This window comes from Mustela putorius, unplaced genomic scaffold (genome assembly GCF_011764305.1).
Source record: "Mustela putorius furo isolate JIRA1106 unplaced genomic scaffold, ASM1176430v1.1 tig00003858_pilon_pilon_pilon, whole genome shotgun sequence".
Taxonomy (NCBI): Eukaryota; Metazoa; Chordata; class Mammalia; order Carnivora; family Mustelidae; genus Mustela; species Mustela putorius.
In genome coordinates this window covers 8965104-8975701 of record NW_025422010.1, presented here as the reverse complement: position 1 = coordinate 8975701, position 10598 = coordinate 8965104, and the positions used below count along the sequence as shown (strand labels likewise).

Here is a 10598-nt window from a genome sequence, read left to right as displayed (position 1 = left end):
GCTGCTGTTCTTTTCTTAGATCTCCTTTTGAGTTTGTAAGTGTTCCAAACCATTTGATAGCTATCTAGCTGAATTCATTGGACCAGAAGAAATTAAGGTCTCTTATTCCTCTGCCATCTTGGACTCTCCTGTTTGCTTGTTTTGTTTTGTTTTTTTTTTCCTAGAACTTTTTATAAGGAATCTCTAGGTTGACCTTTTAATAGCCTCTTGAGGCCAGAGCCAAACTAAATACTTGCCATCAGACTTTGCCTGAAATACCTATATATTTGGGTGAATTTCCCTCTTCTCAAGGTCTTCAAAATATCCTGAAGTTCCTGCACCTGCCAGGAAGTGACCTTCTTTATTCACCACGTAAGGCTGCTCAGAACTCTGTAAGCAGGTGATATTTCCAAAGGGCTCTATTGGCTCCATAAAGTCAATCTGAGTTTCTTAAGGCTGTCTGGTCATGAATCTGTGCCTGTCTCTCTCAAATATGACATGCTAGTTAAAGCTTTGGTAATGTAACCAGTGTTTCCAATGGTGTCCTGTCATAAGGAGAACAGAGTTTCATTGAACTTATGCAAATGATTATATTACTATGAAAGAAAGAACACCCACTGAGAGTTTCTGAATTTCAAAGGGTTCAGGTAAGGAGAAAAGTTAAATGTTTCAATTTGGTTCCCAAAGGAATATGTTATCATAGTTTTGTAGTTATAGATATCTTAAGAGAAAAAAATGTCCTTAAATCTAGAAAAGCAAATATTAGAGAACAAATAATATTCCAAACAAGAGTCATAAAAAAATGATAATCTTCCTCAATTCATTCAGTCCCATGTTACTAATTCTTATTATGCTTCAATGCAGCTTTCCCATTAGTTCTGGAAATTCTTATCCACTTTAATTTTATGATCTTAAGGATATGAAAAGCCCTTTTCATAAATCTCCTTGAAGACAAAACTCATTCTGGAAGAGCATCAGAATGATAACCATAAATGATAAAATACTAAAATTTGGACATGGTTAAAGATCTGATGAAAGTTTGTGATAATGCAATTAACAAGGAAATCCACTTATTTCTGTGACACATAGCATTTTAATAATTTGAATGTCAAATGATGACCTTATACCAGAAGATATTTAAAACTAAAAATTTCATGTAGGTTCTAGAACAATTATAGCATTATCCAAACAACGTAACCTCAGATTTATCATCATTTGTTGGACAATGCTTCCCAAGTAACTTAACATACAAAATAAACAAGCCTAGTTAGTTGAAAAGACTTCATTTAGAATTCAAATCTTGGAAAGTTTCAAAGCACATGCCTATATAGGATCACAGATTGGTATTAAAAAACTCAATATTTAATTAAGCATGCTGGCAGTAAGAGATTCTACAGAAGGTTTTACAGTTGTTCACAAAACTTAGCTCCTTCAATATTGAGAAATTTTAACTTTCTTAAGTAATCAAAGACCTGATAAAGACAAAACATGGAATCTTTGGTTTTCTGGGCAAATAAGAAAAAAACTTTGTTTACAATTTCTTTTTTTGTTGTTGTTTGTTTGTTTGTTTACAATTTCTTATCAAGAGCAGATCAATAATCCCCCCCCCAAAAAAGCTGTCTTTTCAACAGAAAAGCAGAATTTCAATCTTACACCAGTATACTTTTAAAATCCACCTCTTTCAGTTTTACTCCTGACCACATATAAAATTTTTTCCAAAGATTTCCCTTCACAAACCTTATATGCAACTCTCTTTTTCAGATTTTTGTCCTAAGCCTTTTCTCTCTAAACAACCAGTCTGGTTTTAGGGCCCAGTTACTTTATTCCCCCCTCAATGAAATATTATCATTTCTTATACCCTCCTTAACATTTCCTACTTTGCTACATACAGACTTTCTTTCCTTATCATTTCCATCAGTCTTAATTACAATGTAGCAGGATTTTAACTTAAGAAACTTTAGTCTCCAGTGAAAATTAAGTAGTAACTGATGTGGAAATGGTTCAGAGCCAATAGCCAAGAAAGACTTCTTAAGACGTTTTTGGTGCAAACAGGTGTTTTTTATTATAGCACAAGACAGGGCGTGTGGGCAGAAAGGGCTGCACTGGGATTGTGAGGAGCAACTGATTATATACTTTGTAGATGGGAGAGGTAAGGACAATGGGAAGTTTCCAAAAGCTGAGAAAACGTACAGGATCCTGGAGGCCTAGCTGCTGTATGTTAAGGTTGCTTTTCCTCCTGGCAAGGTAGTAACATTAAAACAGTTGGGAGTTCCTGGAGGAATGTCCTACTCTGCCAATCTCAAATATTTGTCAGTGGGCTGCAGGTTAGAAGGAAATCGAATTTTATCTACATTTCCTTTTGCCTTTGTTCTCTACATCATTCCCCACTGAACAGTTCTGACCCTTAAATCTTTAAGGCTGTTGAGGGCAGAAGGTCTCAGCTTCTGTAACTTCTTCCTGCTGAATAGGGGTGTAGAGATGTCCCTACTTATGGGTGAACATTGGTCAGTTGGGGATAAATATCTATATATAGAGAGAGAAAGAGTTACCAAAGGCAGAGTCAGGCAATCCAAGGTGGGCAACATATATTAATCTCCTTGAGTAAGAAGGACCATTTGTTGGCTTGAAGTTTTGGCAATGAAGGAGTCTCAGCACCAGGCAGGGAGACATTGGAAAAGATAATAAAATAAAGTTATTATTATGAGAAAGAGAAGCCTGAATAAAAGACCTTTGATAGTTGACCAAAATCTTTATCCAGTCCAGGAGCTTAACCCATCACTGAAGAAAAGAGAGATCATCTAAAGTGCTAATTTGGGTATTTATTAGGGACCTCCTTATGCCAAATTACTTTCTAATACTACAGGTGTGGAGGAAAAATGGATCCCAAACGATCATACCAATGAAAAATAGATCATGTCCATCTTTATTTTAAATTGGGAAGATTGGCTGGAGTACTGATAGTTGAGGGAATGCAACCGTGAATCCAGGCAAAACCTAAGGTACAACGACCTATCCATCCTGGAGGAAGCCAAGGCCATAGATTAGTCCCACATAACCAGTGGGTTCCGTTTGGAGCTAGCCATCTGATTCCAGGTCGCCTTCTCCAATCAGTAGCAAACCAGTCAGTAGCCTGGAGTACAATGTTTTGAGAACATACTTCTAATGATAGCCATCCTAAATGGCGTGTGCTATTTTCCCAGGTATCATATGTATGATTTCTTTGTTCCCAGCATAAAACTGCCTTTTGAATGAGCTGTGCAGTGGTGGCTGTGAGCCATAAATATGCATCCCAAATCTGATACATGCCATCCTCAGTATAGCGATAAGTAGGGGTTTGTAATTTAGGCACTCGTTGGTGGGCATCAATTTGTGGGTTTGTAAATTCAGTTAATATTTTAATAGTTTGAGGATATGAAAAGGTCCGGTTATGTCCTGGTAAATGGCATGTCCTATTGACCATGGGCCAGGAAAAAACATTCTGATTAGTGATAGACTGGTCACGAAACAGGATATCATTATGTATTATTTCTGAAATGTAATTATACAGAGAGTGCCAATCGGTGCCTTGTATAGGGGAAACCCACCAGGGTAACCTAGATGTACTTGACAGAACTCCACAAGTTGTTCGATTTTGTAGTTTAGCGTAATGTTGTGCCCATTGTGGAAAGGAATTACGAGCTAAGATAGATGAATAGAAAACAAAAAGAAAATATACAACCTTCATTGTTGTTTGAAGAGGAGTTTGAGATCTTCTACAGGTTCACAGGAATTAGAACGCACATTAATTTGCTCATGGGTTTCCTGTGAAGGAGTTACAGGTTTTATTCTAGATATATGAGCCCAAAAGAGTGCCCCTCTAATTTTACTGCAGTTAGGAGTACATAATATGACCCAATATGGACCTTTGCATTTTGGACTTAAGTATCCTGCTGTATTTGACTTCCAGTCGTTTAAATAAACCATGTCTCCAGCACTTACATGGGGTGGACATTTATAGTTATCAGATGTTGGGAGCACATGATCAGTATACTTGTTAAGTAACTCATGAATCACACCAGACTCGAGTGAATAATTTAATAAAGCACTACACTCTTTATCTATTGATAGGTCTACAGTGAGAAAAGGCTTTTCATATACAGTTGTTAGGGGAATACATCTCATTTTCCAGTTGTATGGAATGCCCAAAGGTCTCGTTATTATCCTCACAGAATAAGAAGCAAAAAGATTGTCTATACATGTGCTATTTCTCTGAAGTTTATCTCAAGTTGTCCAGCATCAGTTTTTAAGATTTTAGGGAAAAGGGCCGTTTTAGTTTCTAATGACTTTAAGTCAAGAAAGTGGAAGAAGATTGGAAACCTTAGAGAGCCATAGCCAGATATTTGAGGAAACCAGAAGAACTCAGGATCTAGCCTAGTTAACATTTCATTCTACAAAAATGTGTTTTTGAAACATAATTTCTCAGGGTGCCTGGGTGCCTTAGTCGGCTAAGCATCTGCCTATGGCTCAGATCATGATCCCAGGGTCCTGGGATTGCATCCCACATTGTGCTCCCTGCTCAGTGGGGAGCTTGTTTCTCCCTCTCCCTTTGCCCTTCCTCGCTGCTCATGTTTTCTCTCTTTCAAATAAATAAATAAAAATCTTAAAAAAAAAAAAGAAACGTTATTTCTCTCTAATTACCTTCATTTCCAGAGATAGCCAAATCAAAACTAATTCAGTTGCAAAACAAGTCCAATCTTAACAAACTAGGCCTAATTATTTACATAAGCTCAGCAAGAACAGTGATTGATCATACAGATCTTTTAAAATTTGCTTTGCTAGAAACTTTTTTTTTTTTAATTAACATATAATGTATTATTTGCCCGAGGGTAGTTTTGCTAGAACTTTTTTTAAGGAATCTCGATTGAACTTCTAGTGGCTTCTTTAGGCCAGAAGCCAAGCCAAGTGTTTGCCATCAGACATGCCTGCGATACCTGTAGATTTGGGTGAATTCCTCTTCTCAAGGTTCCTAAAATAGCTTGAGGTTCCTGCACTTGCCAGGAAGTGACATTCTTCACTTACCTGGTAAGGCTGCCAGGAACTCTATAAGCAAGTTACCAGGCTGATATTTCTAAGGGGCTTTATTGGCTTCATGTTTCATAAAGTCAGCCTTGGTTCCTTTTTAAAAAAAAAAAAATTATTTATTTGACAGAGAGACAGCAAGAGAGGGAACACAAGCAGTGGGGGTGGGAGAGGTAGAAGCAGGCTTCCCGCGGAGCAGGGAGCCCAACATGGGGGCTCTATCCTAGGGTCCTGCAATCAGGACCCAAGCTGAAGGCAGATGCCTAATGACTAAGCCACCCAAGTGCCCCTCAACCTTAGTTCCTTGAAGCTGCGTGGTCATATCCGAGTCTATGCATGTCTCTCAAATATGACATTCCAGTCAAATCCTTGGTAAAATACCCATACTTACAATGGTGTCCTGTTACAAGTAGAACAGAGTCTTATTGAACTTGTGCCAATAACTATGATTGCTATGAAAGACCGTACACTCAATGAGAGTTTCTGAATTTCACAGGGTTCAGGTAAAGAGAAAAGGTAGGGGCACCTGCGTGGCTCAGTGGGTTAAAGCCTCTGCCTTCAGCTCGGGTCATGACCCCGGGGTCCTGGGATCGAGCCCCACATCAGACTCTGCTCAGCGAGGAGCCTACTGCTCCACCACCCTCTGTGTGCCTCTCTGCCTACTTGTGATCTCTGTCTGTCAAATAAATAAAATCTTTAAAAAAATAAAAAAGAAAAGGTAAAGTCTTCAATTTGTTCACAAATGAATATTTTATCACATTTCTGTCAGTCATGAGATATCTTAAAATACCCTTAATCTGGAAGAGCAAACATTAGAGAACCAGCAATGTTTCAAACAAGAGTCACAAAGACCATGGTCCTCTTCCTTAATTTATTTAGTCCTAAGTTACTAATTCTTTAGTTTGAATGCAACTTTTAGTTAGTTCTGGAAATTTTTACCAATTTTAGTTTTATGATTTTAAAGATATCAAAAAACCTGTATTTGTCAAAAAGCCCTATTCATGAATCTCATTGAAGATGAAACATGTTTTGGAAGAGAATAAATATAAAAGACAAAAGACTCAAAAATGGGCACGGTTAAAGATCTGATGAAAGGTTGCAATGTAGCTGGCAAGGAAATTTGGTCATTAGCATTAAGCAAAAACCTTATTGCCAAAACATATTAAAATTTCAGGAATTTTGTATATATCTGTATGTATATAATTGAACAGTTATAGCATTTACCCAAGCAATACAACCTAAGTTTCACTATTATTCGTTTGACAGGTCTTCTAGAGTAACTTAACATACCAAATAAACAAGCCTAACTGGTCAAATTGTATTTACATTTACAATGTAAAGCTGGAAAAATTTGCTTAAAAACCTCAGAAAATTATAAAGCACATGCCTAAATAGGATTTCAGATAATTATAAAATTTAATACTTAATTATTTATTTAACCAAGGTGGTAATAAGAGATTCCAAAGGCAAATATGTAGGGTTATGCAGTTATTAGCAAAATTTAACTCCTTAAATAGTGAGATTTAAGTAATCAAAGACCTGATAAAGACAAAGGATATAAACTTTGGTTTTCTGGGCAAACAAAAAAGAATAAAAAAACTTTGTTCATATTTTCTTATTAAGGGCAGACCAACAATTTAAGAAAAAAAATTTTTAGCAGAGAGAAAAGCAGAATTTCAATCTTATACTGGGGTACTTTTAAAATCCATTCATTTCAGCCTTAATCCTGATCACATATAAAATTCCTGTCCAAAGGTTTCCCTTCATAAACCTACAACTTTTTCATTCAGAGTTGCTTCCTTTATTTCCATCAGTCTTAATTACATGTAGCAGAATTTTAACTCTTAGAAACCCTAGTCTCTAGTGAAAACTAAGTAGTAGCCAATTGTGAACCGTTAAACCAGACTTCTTAGATGGCAAACTTATGAATCTATAAGCACAAAGCATGTTTTCAACAGACCCAAATATTCTTAGTTTCTGCAATAAGAAACCGAAAGTGCAAACCTATATTCAGTAATCAATGCTTCAGCACTTTATCCTATTTGGGAACGACCTAGATGTCCAACAATTTGAATACCAATTGATCATCTGAGCAAAAGTTTCAGTTACCAAAGACTTTGAAAGCTGTCTCAACAATTACCCATGAAAACTTTGAGACATACAAAATCCAGCATCGTTTTAAGTCATCTTTTTGCTAACAGAGTGCAAAAGTGATAACACGAGATACTTTGACCTTCAGGAATCCCTGGTGGAACCGAAGTTTCAAATTTAAGGCTGATAACTCTAAAGACATGTCTATTTTAATTAAACCAACAAACTTCAATTAGTTTAAATACTGAATTATGGTCCACCCGAATTCACTGTGAAAGTCAGTCCGTGTGTTTCCCCATTGTCAATTTTTGCCCGGGATACTGCTGGAGAAATCTCAAGTGCCTTGTGTAAGCACAGTGGGGCACACTGGACTCCTTGACAGTGAGGAGAGGAAGAGGAGTCTGTGATGCTGGAGGCATCCAGATGGTAAAGGAGCCAGTTCTGTAGGCTGCTCCCAAGGTGGAGCAGAACCAGGAGGAAAGGGAGGGGAAGGCAGAAAAGGTGAGATGCCTCCAGGAAGGCTGGAGGTGGATAAAAGCCAAGAGAGCAGAGAAAGGGGTTCTCAGGGGACCTGGATTTACTTGGAGGAGGCCTATTTAGATAATTTATCACCCAGTATGTCAAGAGGGAGATTAGCAACCTGGGCAAATGGACCAGTTTCCTGCAGAAGAGATCTAACCTATACAGGAGATCAGTCCTTTCTCAAATATTAAAATCTGAATTGTTTCCAGTGAGTTAAAAGGCATTCCAAGGAAGAGTCCTTGGGAACTGAAGTAGAGAGACAGTGCTTTACCAAAAATCCTCTCTAAACTCCCAGTTGGCATCGCACACAGCATATGTCAGAAGTTCCAGGCATCAAAAGGGACCGGAGGAGTCCCTCAGACGAAATCACTGTTGACCACAGTCCCACTGTAAAGGCCCTGCAGGAGGGATGCCAGCGGTCCCCACCACCACCCTTCCCCATTGCATCCTAAGCTACAAATGGGTGCTGGTGAATGTACTGAGATATTGTGTCATATCTTGCCTTGCCTTTCTGGGAAGGCTGTGCCCCGAAGGCCATGAAGAATGCTCCATTTTTAACCTACTAAAACCATCAGCTAAGTTTCACAAGGGAAAACTACCCAATTTTGTAATTTAAGCAGTCAGTAGGGCACATTGATGGAAAACAGGAAAGACAGAAATCCATAATGGTTTAAGCAACATTCCAACATATGCAGTTCTTATAGCCAACTTCTCTAGGAAGCGATCCCTATTAGGTCCTACAATAATGGGTCCGTGACCAAAGGAACTTGAGACTGATACAAAGCGAAGGTCAAGCAAAGCCTTATTTCGCGCCAAACATCGAGAATCAAACTGACTGGCCAAGGGCTGTCTCTTACAGACTAGCTTTTAAGGGTGAAGGCCATGTGGCTTTGGGCCTGGCCACGCACAGGTGGCCAATGAGATTGTAACACACAGAGAAAGCTGCATAGTCCTGCTAGCTCACACTTAAGTGACCAATTGAATTACAGTCTACCCTATAGTAGATATTTGACCTAGCCTATCACCTTGGCTAGAATTGGTGCCCAAAAGGTGCCCAAAGGGCAGGGCCCATACTCCTTGGTAGCTAGGGAGACAGTATGCGCCCCACTGACTGAATGCCTCCACCTGGCCTGACCCACCCTTGTATTTGGGCTTTGTTATCTGGGACTGGTTTCCGGGACTTGCTTTTAAGTAAGTTCCCTGGGGGGTGGGGGGGCAGGGTCAGTTTAAGTTTTACTGCATAAACAACAAAATCACTGTTTCACCGGATGGAATCGATGGAATCACTCTGGCTAAATAGGCCCTTACAATCCCCAGTTGGATTTTAATTCATTCGGGTACTGGTTTTGGCTGGCACCAGGTGGAGTTTTTGTGGCCAGAAGTGGCTAGACTAGGAGTGTGGAGAGGATCATATTAGACCAACTCGGAGGAAACCTCACACAGGTGTCCTAGGACCAGCTGTCGTCCCGGTGACTTAGGTGGTTGTTCCATGCCCCAAACAGACAACTTTGCATAAGGACAGGAAAAAAGAGAGGGCATCAAGTCTCTGGGCCTATTACCATTCCAGCCATGGTACTAACTTCCAGCCAAAAGGCCTCTGTTCCTCCCCCATAGAGTAGCCAGAGGCTAGTGGACTGCAGTCTGAGCAATTGACATGAAGTGTTTCAGTGAGACCATACTCTTGGAAAAGCCCCTGGAATGAAAATAAAGGAAGAGAAGAGGAATTACTCACCAAATTTGCACCAAGGCTTCGCAGTCCAGATGAGAACTCTCAGGCCTCAAGCTGTGATGCCAAAATGATGTGGAAATGTTGAGGTTCAGAGCCAACAGCCAAGAAAGAATTCCCGAGACGTTTTTGGTGCAAACAGGTGTTTTTTGTTATAGCTCCGGGACAGGACCTGTGAGTAGAAAGGGCTGCACTGAGATTGTGAGGAGCAACTGATTATATACTTCGGAGATGGGGGGGGTAGACAATGGGAAGATCCTGAAAGGCTTTACACATGTTAAAGAAGACTTATAGGTTCCTGAAGGCCTAGCTAACGTCAAGCAAAGCATTAACACAAGACAGTTAGGAGTTCCTGGAAGACTGTCCTACTCCGTTGTCTCCAGTATTCGTCAGTGGCATGCAAGTTAAGAGGAAGTTAAGAAGGAAATCTAATTTTACATTTCCTTTTGCCTTTGTTATTTACATCAGTAAACAATTGTGAACTGGGATGCCCGGGTGGCTCAGTCAAGCGTCTGTCTTTGGCTCAGGACCTGATCCCAGGGTCCTGGGATCGAGTTCTGCTTGGTGGGAAGCCTGCTTTTCTCTCTCCCATTACCCCCTGCTTGTGTCCCCTATCTCATTGTCTCTCTCTGTCAAATGACTAAAATTTTTAAGAAAAAAAAATTTTTTTTTAATTTTTATTTATTTATTTGACAGAGAGAGATCACAAGTAGGCAGAGAGGCAGGCAGAGTGAGAGGGGAGAAGCAGGCTCGCTGCTGAGCAGAGAGCCCGATGTGGGGCTTGATCCCAGGACCCTGGGATCATGACCCGAGCCGAAGGCAGAGGCTTTAATCCACTGAGCCACCCAGGCTCCCAGAAAAAAAAAAAAAAAATTTGGACTGTCTGTTACACTAGAATAGTTTTGATGGGCAAATTTATTAATACATTTCATAATTTCTAAAAACATATCATTTCCCATAGTACAGTCTTTCAGTGAAGCATAAAGCCTGTTTACCAACAGACTCAAGTACCATCTCAGTTTCTCCACAATAAGAAGCCAAAAGTGCAAACCTGTATCACTAATCTTTCTCTTATTTGGAAGACTTAGATAGCTAATGAATTCAATCCAGTTTATCATTTGACTTGACAAAACTTCCAAGTTTCAGGCTACCAAAAATTTTGAAAGTTTTTTAAAAGTTTTACCTATAAAGCTTTTTATTTACTTAACCTGCTCATTCCTAA

General features: G+C 39.3%; 1 long non-coding RNA gene across 1 annotated transcript; it reads right to left on the bottom strand.

Annotated features, from left to right (window-relative positions):
• Nucleotides 1-2015: 2015 nt before the first annotated feature.
• Nucleotides 2016-9774, bottom strand: LOC106004842. Its single transcript, XR_001177889.2, has 2 exons — nucleotides 9383-9774; nucleotides 2016-3780 (listed from the first exon to the last, which is right to left on the bottom strand). It is a non-coding gene; the product is annotated as an uncharacterized LOC106004842 (long non-coding RNA).
• Between the last annotated feature and the right edge of the window lie 824 nt (nucleotides 9775-10598).